Here is a 21680-nt window from a genome sequence, read left to right on the forward strand (position 1 = left end):
ACAGTGAAATAAAGATTTAAGAAGTAAAAAAACAGGTACCTGTACGATTACAAATATAGGTAATAATCGAGTCTAGCCTAAAAAGTAACGAGCCCATTCGGTCACGGATGGGTGGCCGATATAAAGATCTAAAAGTCAGCTGCGGAAGACGGAAACGACACAAAAGCTATTAGCCAAGACGACATAATTGTCAGTCACGGAGAATAGGCGGCAGCAGCCTTCGGGATAGTACATGGGTGTATCCTTGCAAATCTATCAAGTGATGGTGAACCCCATATGACGGGATTAAGCGTCTGCAAGATGTCAATGTCTTCTATATATTCATTACGACCAATTCTTGTCTACAGCGGACCTCTATTGCTTTCTCCCCCCTCTCTTTGTTCCTAAACCGTAGTCCCCTTCCTCACAACCATCTATCTTCGCCTACTGTCGCGTTCCAATCCCCTATCACTATCAAATTTTTCTTTCCAGGAAAACTCGCAATTATATGTCTCAGTATAGGAAATGTGGCAAAATACGATGCATATGAATAGTGCACTAGTGAAATTTGAAAAGCAAGCTGTCAGTTAAAGGAAATCCACAAAGCAAGATCCTGGAATCACGGAGGAGGTCATGAAACGCACATACGAGATTAATAAATACAAGGGCATGTGAATATTGTGACACAGTACCATAAAAGGCTAAGAAATTAATTATTGAGAAAGCGTTAAAAAAGCAGAAAAACGTCTGTGAAGAAATAATATGAAGAGTTGCAAAATGGCCTAGGGCAGAGAATGATAGAATACGCCAATATGAAAGAAAGAAACTACGCTAAGAACACCGCGCAATATACAGGGTTCGTCCGGAAAATAAGTGTACTGAGCTCAGGAAAAAAAAATTATTACACTTTTATATATCTCAAGCTAATATTCCTCAAAATAGGACCCTTGTGAGTCGATACACTTGTTCCAGCGGCGTTCCCATTCCTGGAACGCTCCCGCGAAGGCATCATCGGGAACCTCTCGAAGACTCGTCGTCGACCTCTTCTCTGCCCTCCACGAACATCTTGTGCCACCGAAAGATCATGTTTCTGGGCATGGCTGACTCCCCGTAAGCCTGGTTAATCATACCGACAGTTTCGGTAGACGATTTCCCAAGCTTTACCGCAAATTTGATGGAATAACGCTGCTTCGGCATCGCGTTCCGTGACGTGGGTCGAAGCGTGGAGGTGCGCGTTAACAGAGCTCCTCACTACACCACAGCTCAGAGCCGACTGCCTTTTTCAGCGTCGCTTGCCAACATACCCCCCTCCAATCGCAGCCCGTCAGAGCGGTGCTGGGCGCGCCTGGAGCGGCGCGCCCAGCCCAGGAGTCAGTACACTTATTTTCCGGACGAACCCTGTAGGTAACCACAATATAGTAAAATAACAGAAATATCTTTGAAATTAAAGATCGAGTGCATGGTTGGAGAGAATATTTAGATAATTTCTACAATGGAAGAAACTGTAGACAACAGTTTAATAGTAAAACGCTATGAAAGACATTGAAAGAGAGATTAGCCTCGGTGCAGATGCTATGGACCAACGCATAAACACGGCCACTGGAATCGATGGTACCGCTCCATGAAAATGATGAAATTTTCCAAAGAATTTTCCGAGCCTGGCAAATCATCTGTGCAATCAACTGGAAAAGTGCAAGTGATATTCTAGACGAATATTACATTTAATCCTAAAAAGGAGTATATGCATATAAGCATGACATTTCTTTCAATAATACTACCAAACGATAAAAGTATCACAAATCTTAAAACAAAGGAATTATCTCAGGAGTAATAAAGTCTAAGGCAGAGGAATCCTTAGGTGAATACAAAATTGAAAATGGAAAAAGTAAGGCCACAAAAGATGTTGACTATTTTGACTTTTAAGTTGCTCTGACGGACTAGAATTCCTTTTACTCTTAAGGGTATAGCCGTCGCAAAAGAACAGAAAATTGATAGACCCACCATATGAATTCACAAGTTCATGTGGTTATCATGAAATCTGGACCAAGCGGTGGCGGAGTAAGTCTAAAGAACGGTTGAAGGCACGCATTTATTTTCATACAGAAATGGTAAATTCCACTCATCAGAGATGCGCGTCTCATTGCTCAGAATGCAAGCTCAGAGTTACACGTGGAACTGTCTCTGCTGACTCATTTATTTATCATGGCTTCTGGTTTATCCCCAACAAGGAAGAAAATAATAAGTATAAAATGCGCAGTGGAAAAAGTTGTAAATCTTGACGGAAATGAATTAAATGAATGCAATACACTCGTATACTCGCATCCATTTTTGCAACCATTGCATCATACCGGTATGGGTGGAACACATGCTGTATATTGCTTTAGATATTCACAGACTAAACAATTTGCGAAAAGAGAGCGCCCTACAAAAGGCTCCACGTCCACATTAACCGATTAAGTAATGGCGGAGAAAGGCGTCATAAATGATGAATAACGCATGTTTTATTGTTTCAGCCATTCTCCGCAACGGAATGAATTAGGACTACTTCGGGAATGGGTGGATGGTCAAATCATGGAAAGTGGATATACTAATAGTTTTGAGTTCACACTGAAGTAGCTGGGGCACACCTGTTACGATCGCACATTATTTCTCCTCAGGGCCTCGTAGAACTCCAATTTCGAAATAAATGGACTTAAGATAGTACATCCGCTGCCTGAAATAAAAATATTTGCAGTGGCTCCACATGAGACTTTTATGTTCAGTATAAACAAGTTCTCGCACACGGATAATTCAATAATATTAATCTAATAGCAAAAGTTAATTAACCGCAAATATGCATAATATAGTTAAAGGACAGTTCGTAATTCATTCAGTACCTTCAGAAGTAGGGCATATATATATATATATATATATATATATATATATATATATATATATATATATATATACAGATATATACATATATACAGATATATACATATATATATATATATATATATATATATATATATATATATATATATATATATATCTTCGAAATGGAACGCTCTTCGGCGACGCACAAATATATAAAAAACACGGATGTAGATTTGTAGAATATAGAGACACATAGAAAGGACACTCACAATATGTTATTTGACGTTTCGACAGCATATGTATATTTATAGATTATGGGTCGCGGCAGTCCAGTGGGTAGAACGTTGGACCGGGAATCGAACCCAGGATCGGAGGATACCGGGTTCGATTCCCGGGGAAGGCACTCTGGGCACCTGCAGCTCCACCCAAGCTAAAGTGATTTTCCGCGTACCAGGTCTTCCTGGGAAACCATAACCGGCACGGAAAGGAACTGGCCCCCCTACCCTAATGTGTGAATTTCACACGCCGTCGGGCTTAGTACTGGGTGAACTCTACCATCACCTACTAAACCGACCTTCGGGTTGATTACTGTGTTTATGGTTTTATATATATACTGTATATATATACATAAATATAACTATATAAATAATTATATATATATATATATATATATATATATATATATATATATATATATATATATATATATATATATATATATATATATATATATATACAATACCCACACACGCACGAGGGTTGTTAGAAAGGTTCCCAGACACACAATCAGATGTCAACACCAGTGCAACAAGATTACCGCGTGGAAATGCGCAATCGTTTATGAGCTAACGCGTAGCACGTGAGTGCTCTGAAAAGAAGTCCGCGGTGCGGACGCCTCTTTGTTGTTGTTCCCGTCTGGTGATTTGTGAAGATTGAAAGAAATGAAACTCGAGCAGGTATTAAATACTTCGTAAAGAAAAGTATAAAATCAAAAGATATTCATGCCGACTTGCAGATAACTTTGCGGGACTCTGCTCATTGAATTTAACTATTGCCAAGTGGACAACCGAGTTTAAGTTTCGTCGGGACGGCTCAGATGATGATCCTTTTAGCGGTCGGCCAAAATGTGCCGCTACCTCAGAAATAATTGCAAAAGTGCATAAAATGGTCATGGAGGATCGCCGACTAAGAGTGCCAGAAATCGCTGAAGCAGTAGTGATGTGATCTGAACAGGCAGATCACATTTTAACAGTGGATTGGATATGAGAAAATTATGTGGTAGATGAGTGCCGCGACTCTGGACCCAGGATCAAATACCCATCAAAATGGAAATTTCCGAACAATGCATGACCTGTTTTAAGGGTAACCTAAAAGATTTTCTGCTCCGGTTTGTGACCACAGATGAACTTGAATCCACCATCCACTACTATACCCCAGCGACAAAACAGCAGTCAAAGCAGTGGAAACATGTTGACTCACCACCACAAAAGAAAGCAAAGGCAATAAAGTCAGTTGTAAAGGTGATGGCTTCAGTTAACTGGGATGCGAAAAGGATTCTACTGATATATGATCTTCCCACAGGTCAAATAATTACTGGGCAATACAACTCTAACCTCCTGGATCAACTACAGCAAAAAGTACACGAAAAAGTGCCAGGTTTGGCAAGGAAGAAAGTCATCTTTCATCAACACAATGCACGCAAGTTTAGTTCCCATGGCAAAAATGCGTGAAACAAGATACGAATTGTTGCCACACACGTCTTATTCGCCTGATTTGGCTCCATCAGATTTTTATCTCTTTCCCAATCTCAAAATTTTCCTCGGTGGACGGAGATTTTCAAACGGATAAATTCAAACAATGAACTAACAACCGATATAGACGTGAATTTTGTAGGTCTGGTGTGTATAAATATATATGTATATAAATGAGTGTATATATTTATCCCGGTCTAGGAAATATTTTTGCATTCGTGATCTGCTCGATTCCGCCTTCCCCACCTCTCCTGTGTTCGTCATTTATGTGTGTTCCTATCCTCCTTATTTCTGTTTCTATATAAATGAGTATATATATATATATATATATATATATATATATATATATATATATGTATATATATATGTATAATTTCGCCGAAGTAACACTGAAGTGTTGAATGAATTGAAGACTTCTATTTCTTCCGATGAAGACGGAGCTGAATTCCGTCGAAATGATCAAGAAATAACGTGTGAGTGATCTTTTTATGTGTTCTTATATTGTTTGTTGCTGTCCAAGTTTGTTATATATATATATATATATATATATATATACTATGTATACTATACTATATATATATATATATATACTATATATAGTATGTATATAATTTCACCTTGTAGGGGGGCCTGTTCCTTTCCCCGTGCCAGATATCAGATATGGTTTCCCAGAGAGATGCGGTACCCAAAAAATCATAAAGCTTTGGTGGAGCTGACGGTGCCCGGAAATCGGGCAAGCCTATCTGGGCATTCTCATATCGTATATGATCTTTCTACTAGCCGGGCCAATCCTGTAACCACTTGAGCAATCCAGGAAACGTAAATTGCACTACAATCTGTGGAGGGTTTATGCGATCAAATTCCCCGATTCTTCGGCCAAGAGATCGCGTTCGGGAGCAGTTTAACCCAACGAAGGGGAAATGGATGAGGCCACAAGAGGAAAGGATAGTAGGGAAAGTAATCATACAACGTCATAAATGATTCGAACAGTGCGATTCGTAGATCGCATACCCAGAGGAAGGAAACAGTCCAAATCGTCCAAAGACACATTCAAACCCGAAAAGTCGCCATTTGGCTACTTTGGTGTGTGAAACAGCTCCCGAATGCCATCTTCAAACTTCCTCCAAATCTCTTCGTTTTCTCACTATTTCTTCGCTAGTCCTGAAAAATTTTAATATGAAATTCGCTGTTCGCATCATATTTGCATTTTTATCAAACTCCTCCTAAATGCAGGTATATTCTACGCCTCATCACTGCTTGAAAGGATGCAACAAAATATTTCATGTAATGTGCCTCAAATTTTACCATTTTGTTTCCAGCTGTTAATAAAGCATAATACCCTAGGTACATATGCTAGTTAATTGCTCACATAACGAATACAGTCGCATGCGGAAGGAGTGGTTTCGGTCACGTTCTGACCAAACTTCAATCAATGATTATGTACCTCGAGGTAAAGTGCTATATCGGTGACTTTTAAAGTATTATCATTTGAAATTATGAAACTGATCCAGGAAAATGGTCATCACAGGTGAAGTATGTGCAAAGATGACTTAATTTAATCCGTCACGCGATGAGGAAATCGAAAATTCCACAACATACGTTTTCCTGAAGCGCTTACTTCTATTTCCTTTCATATTGGTGAAAGGGATTTTCCATATTTAATCCCTACGGTGAAAATTCCCTGGTATTTTAGGGCTGGGCAAAGGAGGAAATCAGGTAAACGGGAATAATGACAGGAGGAAGGAAAAGAGAAACAAGGTATGGGGACATAGGGTGAAGGTGAAGGGCAGACGATGGAGGGGGTGAAAATGAGATGGGTTAGAGAGTACGTGGGAAAATAACCCGGAAAATGGAGACTAGGACGGAAAGAAAAAACACGCTGAAAGGGAGCTTAAAGATCCCTTAAAACACAATGTTTCCCGAATCGCAACTAAAGCTCAAGGTAAACGGCATTCAGCACGGATGACAGAGAGGAAAAGGAAAATATTTCAATACAGCACCCTGTGAATTTACGCTCGACTCAGAGGAGAGCTGAAAGAGGCTTAAAGCGACTAGAAAATAAACGGCGTCGTGCTATTTATCAAAATAAAATGGCAAAAAATGATAAACGCGAAGAAAAAATATTTAGATTCCACACAGAGACAATCAACATTGACGGGGGGATCTTAAGGTTTTTCTGACGAATGGAAAAGTGTTCAATGAGAGCTCTATAGGGGGGGAAAATGGATGAGTAAGAGAAGGGATATCCTCTTATCCCAAGAAAAAGAGTTCGCAGGTGCTTTGTAAATAAACTGTCGATTTTCACGATTCAAATTTCTCGATGACAGAAAGAGATGGCGGAAAATACCATTAAAACGAGGCACATGTATTTCAATGGATTTTTGACGATTACTCATCATGTGTGTTTGGAATTGAGAGGCAAAAAATACCTGAGAAGAAATTATACAAAAAATCATGATATCTACTTATGTTTAATTTTAGTTAAATCTCCCAGCAAAAAGCAGTCTTGATTGTAGAAAATTTAAATTAATAAGTACATAGTTCCTTAAGACTGAATATCTTTGAATAGTTTTTTCAAAAAAATATATTTACGTGAAATCCAATGGAAAAATTTGTATTTCAGGAAAATTATGAAAATATGCAATCTACAACATTTTTTATTCCACCATTAAGGTGAAATTTAGCGTATTTGAGCCTGAAACGATTGAAAATCTTTAGAACTTACGAATTTAGATGTAATCCATCAGGTGACTTCACTAAAGTAATTGTTTAGACACTCAGTTCATTGAATTGCCTTGAATTTTAAATAAAAGTATTAAAAGTCAATTGGTGAGAATGAACAAAAAATCGTATTATAAATGTATTTGATTAGAATAATGGAGAAGATATTACAAATACAAATTTATGAATCCACCCTTGTATGTTTAAGGGACACCTACCCGCTCTGAATATGGAATGTAAAATAACAGACACATTAAACGGAAATCAGGCATGGCTCCTTAAAAGGTGACTTAATTTTCAACCTTCTCACTGATTAACAATGGGATTATACAGATCAATCCTTACTCCTCTTGCAAGATATTACAATACAAAATTATGAAATGAAAACAGAAGTAACAAATCCCTCACTTCGAGCACATGCCATCGATATTCCTACAAAGGAAAAGTAGAGTGCGAGTGACTGTGTGCGTTTATTTAAGGGTGAGCGTACATGGCAGAAAAGAGGGAAATCGTCGGCCGAAATTGAAATGAGGAATAATCACGCACAGAAAAAGTTTTTGAGAGGAGTAAGATGGTAATCACAAATCAAATATTCTTTGTTCTTCTTCCTCTCTCATAGAAATATTCTCACATATTCTTTGTTCTCCATATATTTTTTTGAAATGTAAAACTGGTGCCTAGTACGGAAAATCCAAAAATAATTATTTTTGTGAATTTATTATCTCTGTCTCTCTCTCTCTCTATATATATATATATATGTATATATACATATATATATATATATATATATATATATATATAGTACAATACACAGTAACACATAATATAGAAACAAAAAAAGAGAACACTCACACGTATTTTCTTGATATTTCGACGGAAACAATCCGTCTTCCTCTGAAGATATAGAAGTAATTATTTTGATTAATTGATTACTTCTATATCTTCAGAGGAAGACGGATTGTTTCCGTCGAAATATCAAGAAAATACGTGTGAGTGTTCTCTTTTTTTGTGTTTCTATATTATGTGTTACTGTGTATTGTACTATTCGGCACTTCCGTGTTACGTCTATGAAAGCATATATATATATATATATATATATATATATATATATATATATATACATATGTATATATATATATATACATCCTTGTGTGTTTAAGCCATTTGAGGGGTGATCTTTGTGGCTCGGGGGGATATTTGAGAGGAAGGGGTGGACCGGTCAATGGGAAAATAAAAAGGCAAATGGATCCAGCTCGAGTGTGTGGACAAGGTACCCTTTTATAGGCATACTCCCAGCTAATATGCCAGCCTAGTTCTCCCCACCCTTATGAACCACGAGGCAGCACACCAAGACTGCCGACTTTCCCTTAGGGGAACCGATAAAAAATAAATGACATAGATTTTCTCACGTTCACTGTACACGGGTGATAGCCTTCCTTAGTTGTTAGAGGGGAATGTGAGAAACAACTGTTGCCTCCGCTTAGAAAACTGGCACATTCCCGGGAGAAATATAAACACATCCACGGATAAACAACGCCAAAAGGGCAGCTGCTATTGGTTAAGGTATGTGAAGGTTTGGCCCACCTCCGACACGTAGGATCTAAGTGTATTCTACTGTGGCAGTGGATATGTGTATTCTACTGTGAGAACTATGCATCGAGGAAGTAAGGTGAACAGAAATGGTAGTTAATTACAAGAGGGCATGGCATCATCATACATAAGGCGTCACGCGCAATAATTCACCTTCAGATGACTTCTGAATTGGCCATTGTTTCAATAAATAGGCGTCAAGAGATTCAAAATGTAACTGAAATATAAGACAATATTTTGATTTGATTATAATTTATTAGCACAAGATGAGTACTTCCTTGTGAATGATTTACCATACATTTTGGTGAGTTTTGTGATGTCGATAATTTTAATTACGGCAAAAAATTCTCGACGAGTGTACTCACAAGAATAAGAATTTCAAAGGATTTAATGGTTCTTCCCTTTTGCATTATTTTCCCAAATTATAAAAATGTACTTACGAGAGAACCACGGGCAAGTTTGTATGGTTAAGGTAGATAAATCAAAATGGTTAGAGCCACTGCGCCAATTCTGGTAATTTACAACAAAAGATACATTTGGCTTGATCGGGATTCGGATCGTAGCTCCTGTGGTCTTATCAGATTGTTTACATTATACAAAACCAAACAGATAGTAGTCTTAAAGGATGATGGTTATATAACTAGTGAACCTAAAACTTTGCTCGACAAAATTCTGCCTCCAAATTAAATTTTAATACAAATTATCACTCAGCGTTTTGAGAAATATCGAGACTCAAAGAATGAATTTTTTTTTGGCAAGGTGGGTAGAAAAGCTAATGGTGGCAGTTATCGACACAATAAAATATTTCTAAAATGACAGCATAATAGCGGAAGAGGTTCCTTTGGTGAATGTTCAGGGAAAAGCCACTACGATATCGGCATCGCAATACTGGATTGGCATACTGGATCGCAATTAAAAATGAATTCGGGTCGACAGTGACTTTTTCTTTTACAGATTTTTGATAGCTCGTCAGAACTTCAAATGATTTAAGCCCGGAGAGTTAATTCGTATTTTATCGAAGTTGAAAAAAATCGCAAAACAAATTGTAAGAAAAATCAAGGCAGTTCGGCAGATTATTTGCGAGAGGTATGGGAGGCACTGCTCACCGTTGCTCCTCCTTTCCCTTATGGAGGAAGGAGCGAAAGAAAAAGAGAGAGAGTGCTAAGACGGAGATCTCTTCTCCGGGATATTGGGCTAAGAGACGGATCTCAAATTATATTTTAAGGCTCTCGACATTACGTTTACGACCGTTTTATTACGCTTGTAGCGGGCAAGGCCGGGGCGTTGTTCCATCATTCAGCCGAAGCTGGAAAAACATCCCGAGCCCTGAAGAACCTTCCATTATGATAAGCCAATTGCTTCAATTAATTTGATTTACGACCGTCAATCAGTGAAGACTTTTATCTTTTTCTTAGATCGCATGACGCCACCACGCATGCGAACGATGTAGTTCACTACATGAAGATTCAGTAACATGATTTTGTCATTCCACTTAATCAATTTTATTTATTTTACATCGTGATCAGTAAACTAGAAAATAATTATTTCGATTTATTTTTTTCCCAAAAATAGGAACAAATCAATAAATAATTCCAGCGCTGCAGTTTCCATTATTATCACGACGAATTATGACTTTCCCGACGATTGTTCCATATGAAACTACCATTAACAAAAACGGAGAGTAACTTTCTACTAAATTTAAATTGATAGCATGTAAGCCTCATTGACACGAGGATGAAATAGATTATTTTTACACCATCGCAACAAATATAATTGGAAAATATGGTTAGATTAGCGGGAGCCAACTGTATACGTATTCAAACGCATTTTAAATCAACATTACCTACAATACCTGAATCGAGGACCTTGAAAGTAAAGAAGAAACATCAACAACAAAGCCATGCGAGAACATGGACTTCATGGGTATAAAAAAATTCTGGAAATGAACCACAATGGTTCTTATTCTAAATTACTGTTTCGCGACATTCCATTATTATAAAATACAGTGGAAATTCCGTAACGAGAATAATCCGTTCCAGAATCTCACTCGTTAAGCGAAACAATTTTCCCATATAAATTAACTTAGAATACGATGTAAACATAAAATAGACGCCTCGATATCTACTCTCGTCTTCTCGAATACTAGATTTCACATCCTAAAGATTTACCATCCATATTAAAGTCTTTACTTACCTTTTGTTCACATCTTTACTCAGTTTACACACTTCATCAATTCTCTTCTTCTTTCAAATGCATCTTTTGCTAACGCAATTCTTCTCCTTATGTCCTTACTTCTACGCCCCTTTTCACTTCCCTGCTTGTCATATCTGCTTTAGTTTATTCCCACCTACTTCAAGTTTTATTCATTCTAAAGAAAATATAAAATTATGAGTAAAAATATAAAGCGTTTACACAGCAAGCTATGGTAAAAGCGGGACGAAGTAACTGTAATATGAAGAATACAAATGAGAAATCAGTGAATAGGTCCTAGGCGAGGAGAGATACAAAAAGAATGATGAATACGCACATTACCATTGGTCATTTCTCAGAGTCGAATACGACACTTCAAGAGGCCGACTCAGCAAGCTAATTAATGGAATGGTCGAAAAGTTCATATATAACGGTAGGGGAACCATTTCCTCCGGCGAAAATGGGAATGTAATTGGGAGAGGTACAAATGACTGTGACAAGCAGACTCACCTTGTAAAAAGACTTGGGTATAATGTTCCCCTTACTTAAAGTGAGTAGGTAGCATTGAGACAATTTGTCTTCGAAGATCAAGTTTAAGAATGGAAGAGATCATACCTATATATTATTCCATCCATAGTGACAGGCAGGGGTGGAAATTGAATAGAAAGGTGGAAACAACCTTTTACCGCCTGCTGTCCGTACCTACGAGGAAAAATACTAGGTAGGCCAACTCTGCATGAAGTATATGTACATACTCGTAGAAGTATATTCGAAAACATTTTCATCAAACAATTTTGAAATTAACAGCTGCAAAACTTTAGAAATATAAACTTCAATATTCGGTCAAAATGAGCCATTAGATAAATAAACATATGAAAAAGTTCAGACGATAAGAAGTCGGATCATTTGAGATATCTAACAATTAAATTCCCATTACATTAATGAGCGACGTAATTGTGATGGAGAAAGAATTATAAGAATTGGCATAGCGGATATAATACTATCATTTTGAATATTCAAATTTATTTCAAACTCAAAGGCTCTTCCGGTGTCATAATAGGTATTCGCTAGGATTTTTCCCGTCAGTTACACATTTCAAGGGCTTCGTCGATTCTAAAGTATTTTACGTCTCCAGATGGAACGTGACCAACCATGGATCATTTCACCTTACGTGTGTCGACTATGGCATAGTAGAGGACATAATATGTATACTTTAACATGCTAGAAGAAAGGAGTCCCTCGGGAGCCTTTTTATGGAAAAATTTCAGAATAGGGAAAGAAAACTGCACGCTTTAGAAATAAATGAACGTGTGACAGCATAAAGAGTACATTCTCCTCAGGTCGTTAATTGGTCTTTTAATGATGAATGAATCTTTCCCTGCGAAACTTAAAACAAATTACCGCTCCGGGAAGACTATACTCGTAAAATACAAATTCACTATTTTATGGAAACTAAAAATAGACACATTATTATAACGACTATTTTAAGTCATCGGGGGGTCGAGATGGTGCGGGGGCTAACGTACTGGCTTCCCACCCTGAGGGCGCGGGTTCAAATCCCGGCGGTGTTGAATATTTTTCAGAGGTATCTCGATCCCTACTTGAGGTGCTTTGAGGAGGGCACTTTGAGTGAGTACGCCGTCCGTCGGATGGGACGTTAAACTGCGGACCCCTTGGCGCCTTTCGTAAAGAGCAGGCTAATGCCGACGCCGGGTTTCTCTCCACCCTTCATCCTTTCCTGTCCATCCCCTATGGCGCAAATGACCTTAGCTGTCGGTCGCCTCCCCTTAAAACTACTACTTTAAGTCATCGATTTATTATTCCATCCTGAATTCTGATTAATAACATTTTTCAGAATATTCACTTGGGAAATACACCATAAAAACCTTTGATAATTGAAGATAATAAACTATAATAACCCCAGTCAATATGCTATATTAAGAGTACCCTTTAATAGTGAATTCTCAAAAACAAAGAGAAAAAATGAGATAATGCAGTCAGAAAATGTCGCTGACACATTATAAATTTTATTTGAACAGAATTACAGGAAAAATGAAACAGATTTCGATTTTAAACATCCCAGTCACTGGAATTACGACGCTTTTATTAATTATAAAAAACAGATTTCCATTTTAAACATCCAAATCACTGGAATGATGACGCTATTACTAATTATACACAATTAAGTAGAATACATCCATGTAGAGGAGCAAAAAGACGAAACTTGAATCGTATGAGCGATTACTTCGTGACAGCCATCATTATGAATTTAAAACATTGTATCCGCTTGACCTTTTAATTTTCGTGCCTTATCATCTCCTAAAACCGTAATACTAAGGGATACAAACTTCGCAATGGAAATGTTTTTTGTGTAAAGTGTGTGAATAAACGTCAGAAAAAGCTAAAACCATATTTTAATCTCGTTCCGCTGCCCACACCGACGACTGAATACCACTTTTTCCTAGTAACCGCGAGAAATGAAGAGAGACGGGAGAACTTTCAATGAAGAATAATACTTTTAAAAATTTTTTTAATAAGGCCCTTGTTGCAACTGAGACGAACGCGAGAGTCCCATTGAGGAAGACCTAGGCCAACTGTCGTTTGTAAATAAGATCCGTAGCAGAAAAACTCCATGAAGAGTTGGGGAACAAAGAATGAGAGAGAGAAGGGAGAGGGGAAGAAAGGGGGGAGGATGTAAGGGAGAGGATGAAAAGGGGATTCCAACGAGAGCAATTTCGAGACGGGAAGAAATTAAACGAAAATAGCGAAGGTATTCCTAGGAGGAGACCCAGAAGTGGTCCAATTGCACGGGAGGAGGAGTATGGGAGAGGGGGGAAAGGATCAGTGCTTCGCTTTCTTCCCTGCCCCCCCCTCTCTCCCTACCCTCCGCTCCGGGCGAGCGGACCTACCTCTCCACACGAGGAAAAAAAAGTAAAGAATCCTCCCAACGGAACGCTCTATCATACGAAGTTACACATCCCTACGCTCGCCAAAAACTTCTTCCATTCCCTAAATCTGTGATGCTACGGCAGAGACGGACGTTCCTGGCGTTCCATCGGTTTTTAAGTCGTCCTTTTTGTTTCTGCCCATTGCTTTTTTTATTTTTATTTTGGCGACTGACCTTCGCAGCAACATTAGCATGTCTCCCTTACTCCCCCATCTCTGAGTCACACCGTCACAAGAACTCGAGTCTTTTTAGGTCTCGGCCACCTCTTTTACTGCTAGGTTTCGTTCAGACAATGCTTTTTTTTCTGAGAGCCTGACATTCCGCGGGAGTATTTCTCTCCTAAATAAACTATACGTTAGCTGCAGGCTACAAGTTAGCTGTGGATGAAATTTTTCGATCAGACGAAGAAAAAACAGTTTTAGAGGCAACTCCTATTTTCCTCGATGGTTGAAATATTGAGTTACAATAGTCTTTAAAAGGAGAATGGTGATTTACCCATTTCAGTAAACCTGCATGCTCTCTGCGCGCAATTTCATCAAACTTTTCCACTACTTTTCCAAAAGCTGGTCGCATTCCGTAGATTCTCTTGTCCATCAATTTTTCCTATAAGGCAAGGTTTTTATAATTTCTATCATCGCAAATTGAATAAAATTCATATGGCTAAAGCGCCCGAGAAAGAGCGCACGAGACGAATTCATGAAAAAATTATAAAAAGCTTAGAATGAAAAATTTTTGTGCCCTAAATTGGCAATCTAATATTACGTATCACGGATAATATAATTTTGGTTGTTGTTTTACAAAGGATGTAAATGCTGTGGATGAGAAAAAGTATGGGACCGATCGCGTTTCCCTGTGGGACGCCAGAGGCCGATTCACAATATCGCAACCGATTCCATCATTTTAAGCTCCGACGCAAAAATGATTCACTAATTGCATCGGTCATTATCACCACGTGATCGCCCACAACCTTCGAACAACACAGACGGTTCGCTATTCCTCCGCGCACATTGGTCGGTCTTGATCATTCCCACGAATTAAATACCAGATCTCTCCGTCCCACTTTCGGAAGTGGCGCGGCACTTATTAAGGAGCTATGAAGGTTAACTTACGTCAAATGGGTCCTCTAACTTTGAGATGTATCCCCGGTATCTAACGGCACGAATATCACCAAGAAAAATTCTGTGGTTTCCCATTTTTCCCTTTTCCTCCATCCCAGACATCTTCCGTCTAGACCGACATAGCTGACATAAAAACTACAGCCTTCTGGACCTGGGAAGGGGTTAAGGGAGCCCTGGGTAATCCTGCTCCTCCCATCTCCTCACCCCACTTTTCTCACCCCCTCTCTCCATCTCCTCAATCCCCTCAGCGACCCTAAGTCCCTCCTAAACTTGGCAACGCCGCCATATTTATTTATACATTTAAAATTGGATGAGCGTAGCAATGGAACTTTTGTGCCGCCGTCTAAATTAAGTAACGCTCCTCCCCCGCATCTCCCCCTAAACTCCTTCCACCCACATCCCTCCCTCTACCCCATTCCCAATCCCCCTCTCTCCCACTATCTCACAATTCTTTTCCCTCCCTTTTTAACCCCACCCTGCATCTCGAGGCGACCTTAAAGAACCACCTCCCCGTCCTACCAAACGCCTTCCTTCCTTCCTTTATTTTTCGACCCCCCCTCCCTTCACTCTTTCCATAAACTCCCCCACCCCCTATCTCTCTCGAAGTGCCTCTTTAAACTGCCGGCACGAATTTACACTCTCGCGCCACGCCAATTCCTCCGTATTTCCTGTTTTCGCCACCGCCAGGGAGGCGTCTTATTCGCTCGGCGTCTCCAAGCTGTGGGGAAGACAATAAGATCATTGGTCCGGACTAATACAGAGCAAACGATAGAGCGGGGGCAGGGGAGGGCTGGAGTCGAAAGATGCAAGAAGTGAAAGGCCAACAGAGGACCGAAGAGGAGCGGCGAGGACCGTGGCCTCCAACATTGATGTGCTCGATTCGAGGCAGTGGGAGGACGACAGTTTTGGTCCATAACATCCCGTTGCTCACCTATTGTGACGGGCAGACAGTTGCACATTATTCACCACACTATCATCTACAGATTATCCCGCGAGGCATCATAGACGTTTGTATACTCGCGGTTTTGGAACACTAGCTATAAAAATATAAAGGAAGAAGTCTGTAAAGAGGAGCTTGGTATTGGCATGTTAGTGTTTCATTATTTTTAATGTCACTAATATAAGTACGAAGAGAAAAATTTAATCTATGAATCGATACGTTCTCTGATTTTGTCATAATGGTTTCATATTCCGATGTAGTGTTATCTTTCGATTATTTTAAGATCGGGTTTACGCTAATGCTTCCTTCAAATGTACTTTAATCCTGGTAACTGGTCGACTACTTCATTTATTCTTTCCAACATCTATGTACATCGGATACCAGCGTAATATAATAAAAAATCACCAAAGGCAAAATTGCATTACATGTTAAAATTATAGTAAATCTGAAAGAAAACGCCCCATATAAAAATAATAATTATTAATCATTAGTCTGGGTTTGGAAAGGACACGGACCCAACAGGTCCACGCTTCTTAGCCTCGCCTGACTAGACACAACCTGGCACCCAACACTACAGTAAATTGTTATTCAATTTCGCATACCTTCATTCTGTCCTGCATGTCTATCCTTTTCCTTCCCCTACCTCGCTTGTCTAACGTTCTCCCCTCTTACTTAAAATATTTTACGATTACGCATAACATTTGATTCAAATTTTCCAGTTTTTTTTATTTACATTTCGCAATGTGCTTCAAACTCTCGTAGTTTAAGAAAAAATATTAATCGAATATTAAAAATACAAAAAATTCCCAGCTTACCCTGAATTTTTGCCTTTTTTTTCGGAGATGAAATGATCCTAATTTGTTATAGAATCTATGTAATTAATCTTATTGGCAGAATAAAGACCATTCGAAAAAAAATAAACAGAATGGACGAGTAATTCATATTCTTCATCCTCAATATCCACATGGTCAAAAATAGGAATGGGTAAAATACAGAGCCAGAGAAGTGCACATCCTACTTAGGAGTGTAGAATCATAAAAAAATGATCGCATTAAATGACAGATGACAGCTGCACGCGAAACTTGTGGGTTATTCCGTAAGGGCATTCAGTCTTGACCGCGAACTAACTCGATAAAATTACTCATAAACAACACGAGGTCATGAGAGGTGGCCATCCGAACGGCAGAACCATTAAACACACATTCTTTCCAGCTTCAGGACAAAGAGGCCTCTCGTGGATTCACAGGATACGTATAAGCTCCAAAACGCTCCAAATGAATGGAGCAATATTGCGAAATTGCCGGAGCTGCCAGATTTGAATGCGAATACAAAGGCAGAAAGGTGAAACATTTTTGTTCTACATCTACATTGTATCCTTCTAGTCGACACCAGCGTGTGTGGCAGGGGGTGATTTTCCTACTATTTTAAACTTTCATTGTAATTGAATTAGGAACCCTAGACCGTTTTTCAACATGTCAAATTTTTTAATAAAAAATAAATCAATATAAATTTGTATCCAATGCTGTTTATACAAAAAATGTTAAGAGATCTTTCAAACGTGATGTGTTATTCTACCGATAGCTAATGGAAGGAAATGAAAGATAATTGGGAATGATCCTCCACGGCGCCTGAAAAATATTAATTAATTTAATTTTTGACTTCTATAACAAATAAAATCAATTTTCAGTATTTCCATGAGGCAGAAGAACAGTGATGTTGATAACTGTTCTTCTATATTTCTAGTTCTTCATTAACTATAATTTTAATATCTTACCTATCTTTCATTGTTCCAAAAGAAGACTGCATAATTTAACTACTAAAGATAGAGTGAACTCTTACTGTAGCCAGGTTAACTTGCGGGTTGTAAGGGAATCGACAAATGGGAAATAACTCCGACACATTTAAAAACATGTGTCGGTTTCTTCCTCCCACATGGACTAAAACCTTGACTTGGTGAAGGGGTTTGCCCATACCAACGATCCCTGGAACTCTAATGGGGTAGAAATGATGATTATTCCAGGTAGGGCCACCCATGTCAGACAACCGAAGGTTAGGACCCAGGAGAAAGGCATTCTACGCAGCGTTTGTACCTCAGTGAGAAGGTTGCAAAACCGTCTGGCACCAGATGGGCGGCAATTCAAGTTATGGCGTCACATAAAAAGCACTATGGGGAAGAAAACGGGAAACCACTTCCATTATTTTACCCTTGAAAACATTATGGGCGCACCCAGGCTCCCTTATTTGAGGGCCAGGAAGGGAATAAGCAATGGAAATTACGTCTTGGATTGAGAGGACAGAAATAGGTTTTCTCTTTAATGAGTTAACCTTATTTATGCAATGCTCTATTGCAGCTCTATCAATTTCACCCAAATAAGGACTTCTATTCATCTATGTAAGTGTAATCTCATATTATAAAAAAAATCGGAGAACTGTGGGAGATGGGGTGAAAGAAATTTTAACGGAGTCATCTGCTAATATGGGATAAAATGTAACATTTTAAAGTATAAAAATCATTCGCCTGGTCAATGGTCAAGGCGGATGATTTTTAGGCTTTAAATTTTTACCATTTTCATATCCCTATTTGACAAGAATTTTTTTAATTGACATTCTGACTAATACTGTATTTGCTTTAATGGCTGATGTATTAAAATTTTTAGCGAAGAACAGGCGGTCGATAAATCAGCAAAACCGAGTTGTGAGACAACTTAACTGCGCCCCATAAAGGTGACGAGATATCTTAAATCAGTAGGATTCCATAAAAATCTTTCAAAACACTACTCCTCGAAAACCTTAGTTTTTCCTTCTCTTTCTAAAATATAACTGTTGACGTCAATTTTATACTTGAATAAATTATTCCCCTTGTGGCACATTTAAATGTTTCCCTATAGGTTTTTTCCTGGAGTATTCAAGATTTCCTTTCTTGATAGTTCTTTTCTAAGATACTTGAGCCGATCCTAACTTGGACATTAATTGATATTTCTACAATTTGACGAATAGGGTATTTGTTTTTAGGTTATCTGATGTAAATGGCATAAGTTTAAACTTTTGTCCCAAGTAACACCTAAGATGTAGCTAATGCAATCATTCGTCGAGATAAAGTTGAAAGGAATCTAATTACACCGGTGATTATGACACTCTCGACCACGAGTCAAAATGACAACTTGTAATCAACTTTAATTAATTTAATAATGCAGTATGTCAGTACTTCTAGAAACCATAAATAATTAGTTTTCATCAAAGCCACTAATTTGAGTTATTCCTAAGTTTTAAGTAATTAAAACTTGAAAACTCTTAAGAGCCGTGTCGGCAATCATGCAAATCGCAATCCAGAATACATGCTATACATTCCTTACCTCTCACCATGAGGGTGCTAATAGAATGGTTCCAACAAATTCCAACCACATAAGCAGGTTTCCACAACATAAACCAAGATTCATGCCTGAATATTCACCCAAGCACCAACGCTTGCCATTCAAAATCAAAATTAACGCGAAAAAAAAGACAATGTACCAACTAGATTCAGAATAAATAGTGCAATACAGTATAGGATTAAACAAAAAATAACATTCATTTTTTATTAAAACAACTACACTAAATAGTAATGCATTTAAAATTCAATCATTATGTACACCGCTAAGCCCATGACAGACACTAGCAATGTAATTCAAGGCTCAATATAAAAATTTCAAATACACGTACATTTTTGGTGATACGAAAATGATTAATCATAGAAAGTAGACTTAAAGTAGAAACAAGTCAAAGTAAAAACTTCCCGGCAATACTTTTAATTTTTCCTTTATACCGAACCAACACATAACCGAACTATTAAACTAGTGTTTATTTAATGCGGTTAAAATTCCAGCGACTGATTTCAAGTGATCTCGCGCATGTTCAACGCTTTATGAGTCGCTGCTTGATTCATCTGGCATCTAATGAACTTGGAGGCTGGTATACATATAAAACTAGTAAGCTAGCATAATATAGGGACCCTCGTGGTAATTAAGCCTTAAGCTCGCGAATATCTAAAATAAAAATGTTAATTGGCTACGCACAAAAAATAATAAAATGAAAGCACTAATAAAAAAATTAGCAAATTGAAAATGATATCCTGGCATACGAGTGTGCAACGGATGCTAAGTGCGTCTTCTGCGAATCGGTTGACTGGACGCTTCAGGTGACAAACTTAGGGCTAACTTCGTAAAGAGGTAAATGGGTAAACTCTATTCATAACGAGGTGAATAGGAAAAAAGAAATGACAGCTACAATGTCAGAGCTCCGGCAGAGCCATTAAAACTTCCCCGTGGGCCGTAAACTGGGAGATTTGGTATATCTTTTCACTGCGCGTGCTATAATGCCTCTCTCTCTCTCTCTCACTCCTCGGTCGCAATCCATAGTAAAACCTGGCTATTAAATTATTTGAACCTACAGAACAATATTCGGAAACCCAATGTGAAACGCACTGAGAATACTTGACACATTTTCCTGGATGCGCCTCGCGAAGTTCTTTTGTCAATTTATTTCCTGAAGCAACTCAGCTTTGCGAAATATCCATAGCTCCACCTAAGATTCATTTGACCAAAATAAAAGATTATACTATTTAATTTCAAAACAATTAAAAACAATACCAAGAATATGATAAAAATTCTACAAAATTGAAGCATACAGCTTATCATATTTTTGGATCCAGGATTGGATAAGTAATTAACCATAAGAAACGTATGTAGTATTCGGTCTTTCGCGTACCACCGTATGTCGTAGTCAACTGTTATTTTTCGAAACACGGCTACAAAAACCTTTAAGACAGATCAAAATCCACGCGCTTTGCTTCAATAATTATCTCACGATCAATGTCTAGAAACTCAATTTTGTAATGCAATCATTCTTTTATTAGGGATAAATATTACAGCGAAACTCCTATCTTTTACGGAGAAAGATTCATTAGAGGCGTTGTTTTCCGAAAAAAATGTTACGAATGATTAAATGCTGTAATTAAATCTACTCTAAATAACGGGGTCCTTAATAGTTTCACGATGAAACGACTGTGCTCAACCATGAGGAGACGGGAATATTTCCTCAAATTATGAGGAGGCGCGCAAATTAAGGTAAATGGGGGCAGGAGGGGCTTCCAGAGAAGAGAGGCGAAGGGGATATACCACGTCTTTTAGGAAGGAAAATGAGCGAAATGGGAAGATTTAAATAGGGATAGACAGAGGGGTCCAAGGAGAGGGGGGAGGAACGTGATGACGGGAACGACGTGACTTAATGAAGTAGGATTGACGCTTGGAGTTTCAATTAGATAAGGGTGAGGGGGTGACCTGGGAAGGGGGATGAAGAGGATATATTCTACGTGCGCGAGTGGTTAGGGTCGGGAAAGGTTACTGGCGCCTGATCAATCCACAGGACGCCACCTAACATCTACACCAGTCCCACTACGGAGAAGAAGAAGGCTTAAGGATGAAGTTGGAAGTTGGTTTCCCGGGGTTAGGGAAAGGTCAATACGAGAGAAGGGGAATTATAAATGGAATGGGTGGGTTGATGGAGAAATCGGAGATAGACACAGGTTAAGATGACACGGGATGACGAGGTGC

At 38.5% G+C, this 21680-nt stretch overlaps 1 protein-coding gene across 6 annotated transcripts in view; it reads right to left on the reverse strand.

Moving 5' to 3' along the window:
- Positions 1 to 21680, reverse strand: part of Ndae1 (Na[+]-driven anion exchanger 1) — a 500740-nt gene that overhangs the window by 283934 nt on the left and 195126 nt on the right. The gene's annotated exons all lie outside the window — the stretch shown is intronic.

Source organism: Hetaerina americana, unplaced genomic scaffold (assembly GCF_022747635.1).
Source record: "Hetaerina americana unplaced genomic scaffold, ioHetAmer1.1.p SCAF_5, whole genome shotgun sequence".
NCBI lineage: Eukaryota > Metazoa > Arthropoda > Insecta > Odonata > Calopterygidae > Hetaerina > Hetaerina americana.